This window comes from Triticum dicoccoides, chromosome 3B (assembly GCF_002162155.2).
Source record: "Triticum dicoccoides isolate Atlit2015 ecotype Zavitan chromosome 3B, WEW_v2.0, whole genome shotgun sequence".
NCBI classification, from domain to species: domain Eukaryota; kingdom Viridiplantae; phylum Streptophyta; class Magnoliopsida; order Poales; family Poaceae; genus Triticum; species Triticum dicoccoides.
The window spans coordinates 300,109,116-300,119,379 of NC_041385.1; positions in this window are offsets into that span (position 1 = coordinate 300,109,116).

Consider the following 10,264-nt stretch of genomic DNA (forward strand, 5'->3'; position numbering starts at 1 on the left):
CTCCTAGTGTTACCACTGAGCCATGGTAGCTTGCTACTGCTCTGGAACACTTAGGCTGGCCGGCATGTGTCCTTCTTTGTTCCTGTGTCTGTCCCTTCGGGGAAATGTCACGCATTGAGTACCGGAGTCCTGTTAGCCCGCTATAGCCCGGTTTACCGGAGTCCTGCTAGCCCAGTGCTACAGCCCGGACCCACTTGCTGATGACCGACACGTTCGAAGCTGGGTCATGGATGCCTGTCCCTGTAAGTCTGTGCCACTTTGGGTTTACGACTAGTCATGTCAGCCCGGGCTCCTTATCATATGGATGCTAGCGACACTATCATATACGTGAGCCAAAAGGCGCAAACGGTCCTGGGCAAAGGTAAGGCGACACCCGTGGGGATACCGTGCGTGAGGCCGCAAAGTGATATGAGGTGTTACAGGCTAGATCGATGTGACATCGAGTCGGGGTCCTGACAGCGTTGGCATCAGAGCCAGGCTGCCTGTAGGTTCTCCAAGCCAAACTGGTCGATGTTGAGTCTAGAAATTCTTTAGTTATATGTAGGGGAATTGTTTGTGGGTTGGAACGTAAGGCTCTTTTTACTCCTTTATCTTATGACATTCTGATCTGAGTCAGTCTATTCTTCCACCGGGGGTTAAGGAATTAGGATCTTTTCTCTCTATCAGGTTCACGTGTTACTAATCAGTAGTACCTTATAGGTTTGATGGATACAAGCCTAGTTCAGTTCTACTACCACATTATGTTGCTGGGATGGACTCAGAACTTTGATATGATGTTGTTGAGTGTGTATGAAATCCTTTGTCAAATGTCTCAAAATCCTTTTTGAGCATTTACAGCTGTTATGCTGTCAAAATTTTGCTAGGAATTCTAATGCCTTTGCATTATGGTTGTGCTTTCAGATGGCCACTCGCGACCTCAATCAAGTGGTTCGCCTGACTCGATGCCTAGATGTACCCGGCCATACCGCCATGTTGGTCAGGGTAATGACTGAGGCTGGATACCGTTGGTATCCTGAGTACACGGTTGAAGAGCAATTTCGAGACTTTAATCAAAGCCAGTATCTCTGCACTGTCAGGATATTTCCATCTTATCCTGGGTCCACTGAGCCCCTTCACTGCTCCTATGGACTCGGGGTTACTATTGAGATGGCTGTGCAGGATGCCGCCTATTCTATGATGACCATCATGCGAGTCAGGACTGGCCTATTTCGGGACTCTGATTTCCGGTATATGCCAGCATCACTTCCGGGAGCACAAGGGTATCTCCAGGCTATCTATGCTGACCCCACTCAGGAGGATTCACGGACTCGCACCACTGCTGAGATGCTCGAGGATAAGGACCGAGAAAATCGGGCCTTGAGGCTAGAGCTTTTCAATACCCGTGCTGACCATTGGGCCACATTGACTCGGTTTGCACCGGCGGTGCAAGCTGGATATTCGGATATGCGCGATCTCTATCCTGTGAGATCTGCTCTGCCAGACGTGATGGGTTGGCGTGATGTAGGAGGCATCACCCCACCTCGCGGTCCCCGCAGGCCACCGTCTGTTGGTCCAAGACCTCATCCTAGCCCCTATGGTCCACAAGCTCCGCGAGATCGTCTGTTCCCGGATGATCATGTTGAGCTTCCAGGCTATGGAGGTGACTTCTACGAGGACTACTACAGATCGGTCTGAGTTAGTGGTAGTATCACTAGTTCGTACTAGCTGTGTGGTCTATCGTCCTACGCGACTCATGGGATATGACCTAGTTTGTACCGCTTCCGGAGATGTAGAAAAATAATGTATAGGAGCTTGGGATGCCTCCGATGTGATGTAATCTTCCTTTCACCGTAATAGTACCTTGTTTGGTCTTGTACTAAACCTTGTATGGTGTGTATGACGATGGAATAAAAGAAGCAGTTTCTGTATCTACCATGTCATACGGATGATCATCTTGCATTCCGAGTTATTCCTTACATTCTGTATCCTATGTCGGAATCTTATCATTCTGACTAAATCATTGCCTTGTTTACCTAGGATGGTCAACACGCGCAATAACCCTGCTCCTCAAGAGCAGGTCGAAGGCAGTGAAGTCAGGAATGCAAATCTGCCTCATCCTCCTTCCCTAGCCGAGGTTATGCTGGAAGCCGAGAGAAACAAGCGGGAGACCAACCGTTTGTTGGAGCGTATTGAACAGAACACCGCACACCATCAGAGAAATAACTTGGTGTCACTCAGTGATTTCATCAAGCTACATCCACCCACTATCCACCACTCCGTCGAGCCTCTCGACGCTGATGACTGGCTTCGCAGTATTTCTCACAAACTGCGTTCCGCGCTAGTAGCTGAGGCTGACAAGGTCACCTTTGCTGCATATTATCTTGAAGGCCCCGCCAGTCTATGGTGGGAGAATTATGGAGCTATGCGCCCAGCGGGCCATGTCACTACTTGGGCTGAATTCAGCGAGGCTTTCCGTGAACATCACATTCCGGAGGGTCTCATGGACCGTAAACGTGAGGAATTTTGCAGTTTCACTCAAGGCCGACTCTCTGTGGATGCTTACAGCAGGGAGTTTGGTAACCTCGCACGATATGCAACTGAGGAAGTTTCTACCGATGCCAAGAAGCAAGCAAGGTTCCGTAAGGGACTTAGTCCTGAGCTTCGCCGCGACCTCCGTCTACATGAGTGCACATCTTTTCAGAAGCTTGTTAACAAGGCCATCAGTGCTGAGACTGGTCAGACTGATTATGACGCAACACGCAAGCATGGCCGTGACGTGGGTTCCTCATCCGGTGCTGGCCCTCAGAAGCGCCGCGTGTGGGTGCCTAACACTGCCCTGCCACCCAGGTTCACACCGAGGCCATCCTTCCAGGCGCCTCGCCCCGTTCAACAGTTTGCACCAGCCAAGCCCTATGGTGGTCCAACCAACAATGCTCCTCCACGCGCCAGTTCCGTGACTTGCTTTAAGTGTGGGGAATCAGGCCACTATATGCGTGAGTGTCCCCAAACCAACCCCAACCAATCTGCTAAAGCTGTTGGCCATGGCAAGCCGACAGGGAAAGTGTTCCACGCCAAGCCGGCCACCGCTGCACGTGGCCATGTCAACTGTATCTCTGCCGATGAAGCTCAAGAGGATCCCAACGTCGTTCTCGGTACGCTCCTTGTTAATTGCCACCCGACATCTGTTCTTTTCGATACAGGAGCATCTCATTCATTTATATCCGAGAGCTATGCTCGTCTGCATAACACCACATTCTGTGAGATGCCCACCTCTATGGTAATTCAAACTCCGGGATCCAAATGGCAAACCTCTAGGGTAAGTCATGGAAATGAAATCCAAGTCGACAGACTTGTTTTCCTTGCATCTTTGATAGCTCTTAAATCTTCAGATATTAATATCATCTTGGGTATGGACTGGATGTCAGCCCATCATGCCAAAATTGATTGCTTCTCTAGGACTGTTCAACTCACCCATCCCTCGGGGAAGATAGTCAATGTCTTGACCCGAATAGCCAAGCGACAGTTATATTCTCTTAACGCCAGCCCTTTGCCAGACCTTGAGGACGTTCCGGTAGTCCGTGACTTCCCGGATGTCTTCCCAGAGGAATTGCCAGGTGTTCCACCTGACAGGGATGTTGAGTTCGTAATAGACCTCATTCCAGGAACCGTTCCAATTGCTAGAAGACCCTATAAGATGGCACCACTAGAACTAGCCGAGCTTAAGAAACAACTCGATGAGTCCTTGAAAAAGGGTTTCATCCGACCTAGTTCATCTCCGTGGGCTTGCCCCGTCCTCTTCGTCAAGAAGAAGGATGGTACGGACCGGATGGTTGTAGATTATCGACCTGTCAATTTGGTCACAATCAAGAACAAATATCCGCTCCCCAGGATCAACGACCTGTATGATCAGCTCGCTGGATCCTCATTCTTCTCCAAAATGGATTTGAGGTTGGGCTACCATCAAATCAAAATCAGGAACGGGGACATTCCTAAAACGGCCTTTGTTACTCGTTATGGCCAATACGAGTACACCGTCATGTCCTTCGGTTTAACCAACGCTCCAGCCACCTTTTCTCGGTTAATGAACTCAATCTTCATGGAGTATTTGGATAAATTCGTCGTGGTTTACCTCGATGATATACTCATCTACTCCAAGAACGAGGAAGAACATGCCGAACATCTAAGGCTAGTGTTGAAGAAACTTCGAGAGCATCGTCTTTATGCCAAATTCTCTAAATGTGAATTTTGGTTATCAGAAGTGACCTATCTGGGTCATGTAATATCTGGTAAAGGTATTGCTGTTAACCCTGAGCGAGTTCAAGCCGTCCTTAATTGGACTCCACCTGAATCGGTCAAGCAAGTTCGGAGTTTCCTGGGCTTAGCGAGCTATTGCCGTCGCTTTGTCGAAAATTTCTCCGAAGTTGCAAAACCTCTAACTGAACTCCTCAAGAAAGATAAAAATTTCGAATGGACTCCACAATGTGAGCACAGCTTTCAGGAACTAAAAAGACGCCTGACTTCTGCTCCCGTACTGGTACCGCCAGACTTCTCCAAGGACTTTGTTATCTACTACGACGCCTCGCGACAAGGACTAGGTTGCATTCTCATGCAAGATCGACACGTAATTGCTTACGCTTCAAGGCAATTGCACCCACATGAGGAGAATTATCCTACTCATGATCTAGATCTCGCAGTTGTAGTCTATGCACTTAAAACCTGGCGACATTACCTCCTCGGTAATCGTTGCGAAATATTCACTGATCACCAAAGTCTGAAGTACATCTTCACCCAACCGGATTTGAATCTCAGGCAAAGACGTTGGGTCGAGTTGATCACAGATTTCAACTTAGGAATAACTTACACCCCAGGGAAAGCCAACATCATGGCTGATGCGCTAAGTCGTAAATCTTATTGTAACAACCTGATGTTACAACAAAGTCAACTGCTTCTCCATGAGGAATTTCGGAAGCTTAACCTTCACATTGTTCCTCAAGGATTTCTTTCCACCTTGGTGGCGAAACCTACTCTTACGGATCAAATTATCGCTGCCCAAAAGCGAGATAAGGGAATATCTAAAATCAAGGAGAACATTGCTAGCGGAGGTGCTAGTTGTTTCTCCACAAATGATCATGGTGTTGTGTACTTTGAGAACCGTTTAGTGGTTCCCAAGAACCAGCATCTACGGCAGTTGATCCTTAAGGAGGCTCATGAATCTCCTCTCACCATTCATCCCGGTAGTACTAAGATGTATCAGGACCTACGCCAGAGGTTCTGGTGGACTAGGATGAAGAGAGAAATTGCTCAGTATATTGCTAAGTGCGACGTCTGCCGTCGTGTAAAAGCAGAGCATCAACGGCCTGCTGGCACCCTTCAACCCCTAGCTATTCCTGAATGGAAATGGGATAAAATTGGTATGGATTTCATTACCGGTTTTCCTAGGACCAAGAGAGGGAATAATGCTATCTTCGTCGTGGTCGATCGTGTTTCCAAGGTAGCCCATTTCTTACCTGTTCGTGAGAGTATAACTGCTAGTCAGTTAGCAGACCTGTACATCTCCCGAATAGTGTCTCTCCATGGTGTTCCTTTGGAAATTAACTCGGATCGAGGAAGTCTTTTCACCTCTCGATTTAGGGAAAGTTTCCAAAATGCTATGGGAACCCGCCTTTCCTTTAGCACCGCTTTTCACACTCAATCGAGTGGTCAGGTAGAACGCGTCAACCAGATCCTAGAAGACATGCTTCGAGCCTCTGTTATCTCATTCGGAATGGAGTGGGAGAAATGCCTTCCATTTGCCGAATTTGCTTATAACAACAGCTATCAATCTAGCTTGGGTAAAGCCCCTTTTGAAGTTCTCTATGGACGACGGTGTCGAACACCCCTTAACTGGTCAGAAACCGGGGAAAGACAATTCTTTGGCCCGGATATGATTCAGGAAGCAGAAGAGCAAGTTCGCATCGTTCGTGAAAAGTTGAAAACAGCCCAATCTTGTCAAAAGAGTCAGTCTGACCGAAAACATAAGGCTATGACTTTCGAGGTTGACGAGAAGGCTTACCTTCGGGTTACTCCTCTGAAGGGAACCCATCGTTTCGGTATCAAAGGCAAATTGGCTCCTCGTTACATTGGACCTTTCCGTATTCTCGCTAAACGAGGAGAAGTTGCCTACCAGTTGGAACTACCTCTGCATCTCTCCAGAGTCCACGATGTCTTCCACGTTTCTCAACTCAGGCGTTGCTTCTCGGATCCTATCTGTGGAGTGGACCACGAAACGCTTGATCTCCAAGATAATCTCACGTATCGAGAGTACCCCATTTGTATCCTCGATCAGGCCGAGCGTACCACTCGACGTCATAATATCAAGTTTCTCAAAGTTCAATGGTCGCACCATTCTGAGGATGAAGCAACTTGGGAAAGGGAGGATCGTCTTCGACTCGAGTATCCCGCCCTCTTTCCGGAGGAACCCAAATCTCGGGACGAGATTCTTTTGAGTGGGGGTGAGTTGTCACACCCTAGCTAGTTCATGCATTAGAGTGTTGCATCATGTCTATTCTTTCATCAGAAACCTGAAATGGGGATGACAGAACCCCCAGCCCCCTCTGAAACCAACTAGGGTTTACTAAAAACTTTTTCAATGAACCTGAAATGCCCTTCTAAAATGCCCATCATTTTTGTCTTGGTTTAGAACCTCTGCCAAAAGTGATGCACATTTTCCTAGGTCATCTTAGGGTCTTTGAATTAAATCATAGATATTTGAATTTGGGCATTTAAAATTGTATAAACAATTTAGATGCTCAAATATCTCCAAACTAAAATGTTTCATGTTGGAAATAATCCAACTATGGACCAGGAGTAGTTTGGTAATTTTAGGAGTTGCCTAAGTATTTTTAATAATTCAACAAAGTTGCAGAAGTATTAAAAAAACAGAAAACAGGAGAAATAGCAAAAACCTACCTGGCGCCCAGCACCCGGCCCACCTGCCGGCCCAGCCCAGCGCCGCTCCAGCGAGCTGCTTGCCGGCCAGGCAGGCAGGCAGGTGCCCGACGGTGACCGCAGCGTGCGCCACGCAGCTGGCCGTCGCCCTGCTTCACCTCCACGCCTCGTGGCTGGATGGATGAACTCCACGCCGCGCCGTGAACCTCCAGGACACCTCCATTCTCCCCCAACCCCTCTCTCTCGCGCTCCCCCGCCATGGCCGACGCCATCGCCGCCACCCCCTCGCCGTAGCCACGCCCTCCGTCAACCCCACGCCGTGCCGTCGTGTCCAGGAGCTCCGCCACCCTCCTCTCCTTCGAGCAAGCCGAGCCCCGAGTGCTCGCAAGGCCCGAGCCCACCGCATCGACCTCGACCGAACCGCCATCGCCAGAGATCCCCTTCAACGCCGACGTCGCTCTGGCCCGTCCCCGGCTGCACCAAGTGCTTCGTCGAACTCCCAGTGAGCTTAGCCGTCTTCCCCTCCCTTCTTTTCTTGCTCTCGAGCTGTGTAGTGACCTCCCGGAGCTCAACCGCACCCACCGCCGTGGAGCTCGTCGCTGACGTGCTCCCGGTCACCCTCCGGCCACAAACTGGTGTCCATCATGCTCACCACGTCACGTAGCACCTAACCAGCTACTCCCCGCACCTCACCGACCCCTCTAGCGTCAAGTTCGCCTTTGGCCGAACTCCGGTGGCCGCCAAAGTCGTCGCCGGCGCCAACTCCGGCCACCCCGACCCCAACGGACTCCACCAAGAGCTGCGGCTCCTCCCCAGCTCCACTCCGATGGCCTCCGCGACTCGTTTGGTTGCCGGAACGGCCAAAACCACTTCCGCCGCCGCGTCGGGCTCGCCGGCGGCTAATCGCCGGTGCAGCCGACCTGGGTTTGACCGCGGGTGGGCCCTGGTTGACTCCGATGAGTCAATGACAGGTGGGGCCCAGCCCTATTAATTAAATAGGTTTAGTTTTAATTAAACTTTAACTAAACTAATCACACTGACATGCGGGACCCACTGTCAGGTTTGACCGGACCGTGTCCCGTTGACCCGCTGATGCCACACTGACGTCAGGCTGACGCAGTAATTGATTTCTGGATTTATTCTAATATAGGAAATTCTAGAATATAGTTTAAACTTCAAAAATTCATAACTTTTAATCTGTAACTCCAAATCAGACAAGTTATATATGAAAAATGATCAGAAAAATCCAATCTATCCATCTGTACTATTTTCATGCATGATTAAACAAGTTAACTTGATGATTAACGCAGAACAAGATAAAACACTTTAAAGGGCCATGTATGAGTTTGAAATTTGAATCTTTGGTTCAAATTGGTTCAAACCCTTCTAGTTTTAGTTGCATTAGGCCAACACACTCATATTGCCATGTTTCATGCATGCATCATATTGTTGCACATTGTTTGGTAATGGTTGTGTATCGGTGTTCTTTGCGGCAGGTTCTGCCCCTGAGGAGTACCGTGATTACCCTAGCGAAGAACCATATCAGTGCATCGAACCATCAGGCAAGCAACCAACCAGTTGATCATATCGATACAATCCCATGTTCTCGCTCCTGCTCTCTTTTACTGCATTAAGACAACGCGTTTCAAACTGCTGTGTGCTACGGTAGTTGAACCCACTTCCTCTGCATGACCTGTCATTGCCACAGTAACTAGATGAAACCCACTAGCATGTGTACGAGTTGATTGAGCCATATGTATGTGTTGTTCCTACCTTGCTATGCCTGCTATGCTTAGAGTCGTGTTAGGTCTGGTTCATCTGGGTGATGGGCTAGAGTGAAATGATTATGTCGGTAATGAGAGTGGTGTGGTGAACACGATCTGGTAAAGGTATCGATGAGAGGCCATGTAGGAGTACATGGTGGGTTGTTTCATTGAAGCCGACCTTAAGCACTGAGATCTGTATGTGTGATTTAAGATACAGCTACTACCATGCATTGGGCCCTGAAATATGACCCCGCTCGACTTCTTATCCACCCTAGTTCTCTGTCCAGGAGTTGCAAGTAGTTTCTGGTGTTTGGAGCCTACTGGAGGCCGTGGACAGCGCTGACCGTAGGGGTGGGCTGTGATGCGGTAGGTACGTGGCACGGTGTACCGAATACCCGTTAGGTATCTCGGGAACCCTGTTCACATCGTTTGGGGCTGTGAGCGAAACCTCGGCCGGATCTCCTCATGGATGGAACCCGAATAGGCGATAAACCTGGACTAGAGACTTAGGTGTTTAGGTAGGTCGTGGTCTACACCCACATCGGCTTTCGCTTGAAGTCTGCCGAGCACATGTCGTGTGCAGACGCTAAGTGGTGGAAACATGTATGAAGAAGTACACCCCTGCAGGGTTAACATGATCTATTCGAATAGCCGCGTCCGCGGTAAAGGACTACTTGGTTGCCTATACAGTTCATAGACAAGTAAATAGAAACTACTAAAAGCCTCAAGATAAGTGTGAGTGCCGAGGATGGCTCTTCCGTAGGAAGACGGAGGTGGATCCTTGGTAGTGTATTGAAGTGGTGAGTAGTGGACTCGTGTGCGCAAAACCATTTCAAGTTGGAGTCTCGTAGGATAGCCTAGCCAAGAGTCAAAGATGGCTTGCTGCAACAACTCCACCAACCCCTCTTGATAATATGCATGTATGTAGGATCTGATGTAAGTCTTGCTGAGTACCTTTGTACTCATGTTGCTATAATCTACATTTTTACAGAAGACGCTGCAACCCCTTCTGATGGGTTCTTCGTAGACGTTGACATCAATGAGTAGGCTAAGGCCCAGGTGGTGATCCTGAGCTTGTGAAGGACCACCTAGTATAGCTAGGCTCTCCAATGCCTCTTTTTTTTACTAGTTGTTTGTACTCAGACAAGTTACTTCCGCTGCTGGTTTGTATGACTGTATGACTTGAATGCTGGGTCGTGTGACCCGTACCTATGTGTATGTCATGTATGGCTCTCTGAGCCTTAAATAAAGTACTTGTGTCGTAGAGTCATGTTGTGATGCCTTGTTGTATTTGCACATATCGAGCATATTGTGTGTATGATTGAAATGCTTGGTATGTGTGGGATCTGACTATCTAGTTGTTTATCTTTAGTAGCCTCTCTTACCGGGAAATGTCTCCTAGTGTTACCACTGAGCCATGGTAGCTTGCTACTGCTCTGGAACACTTAGGCTGGCCGGCATGTGTCCTTCTTCGTTCCTGTGTCTGTCCCTTCGGGGAAATGTCACGCATTGAGTACCGGAGTCCTGTTAGCCCGCTACAGCCCGGTTTACTGGAGTCCTGCTAGCCCAGTGCTACAGCCCGGACGCACTTG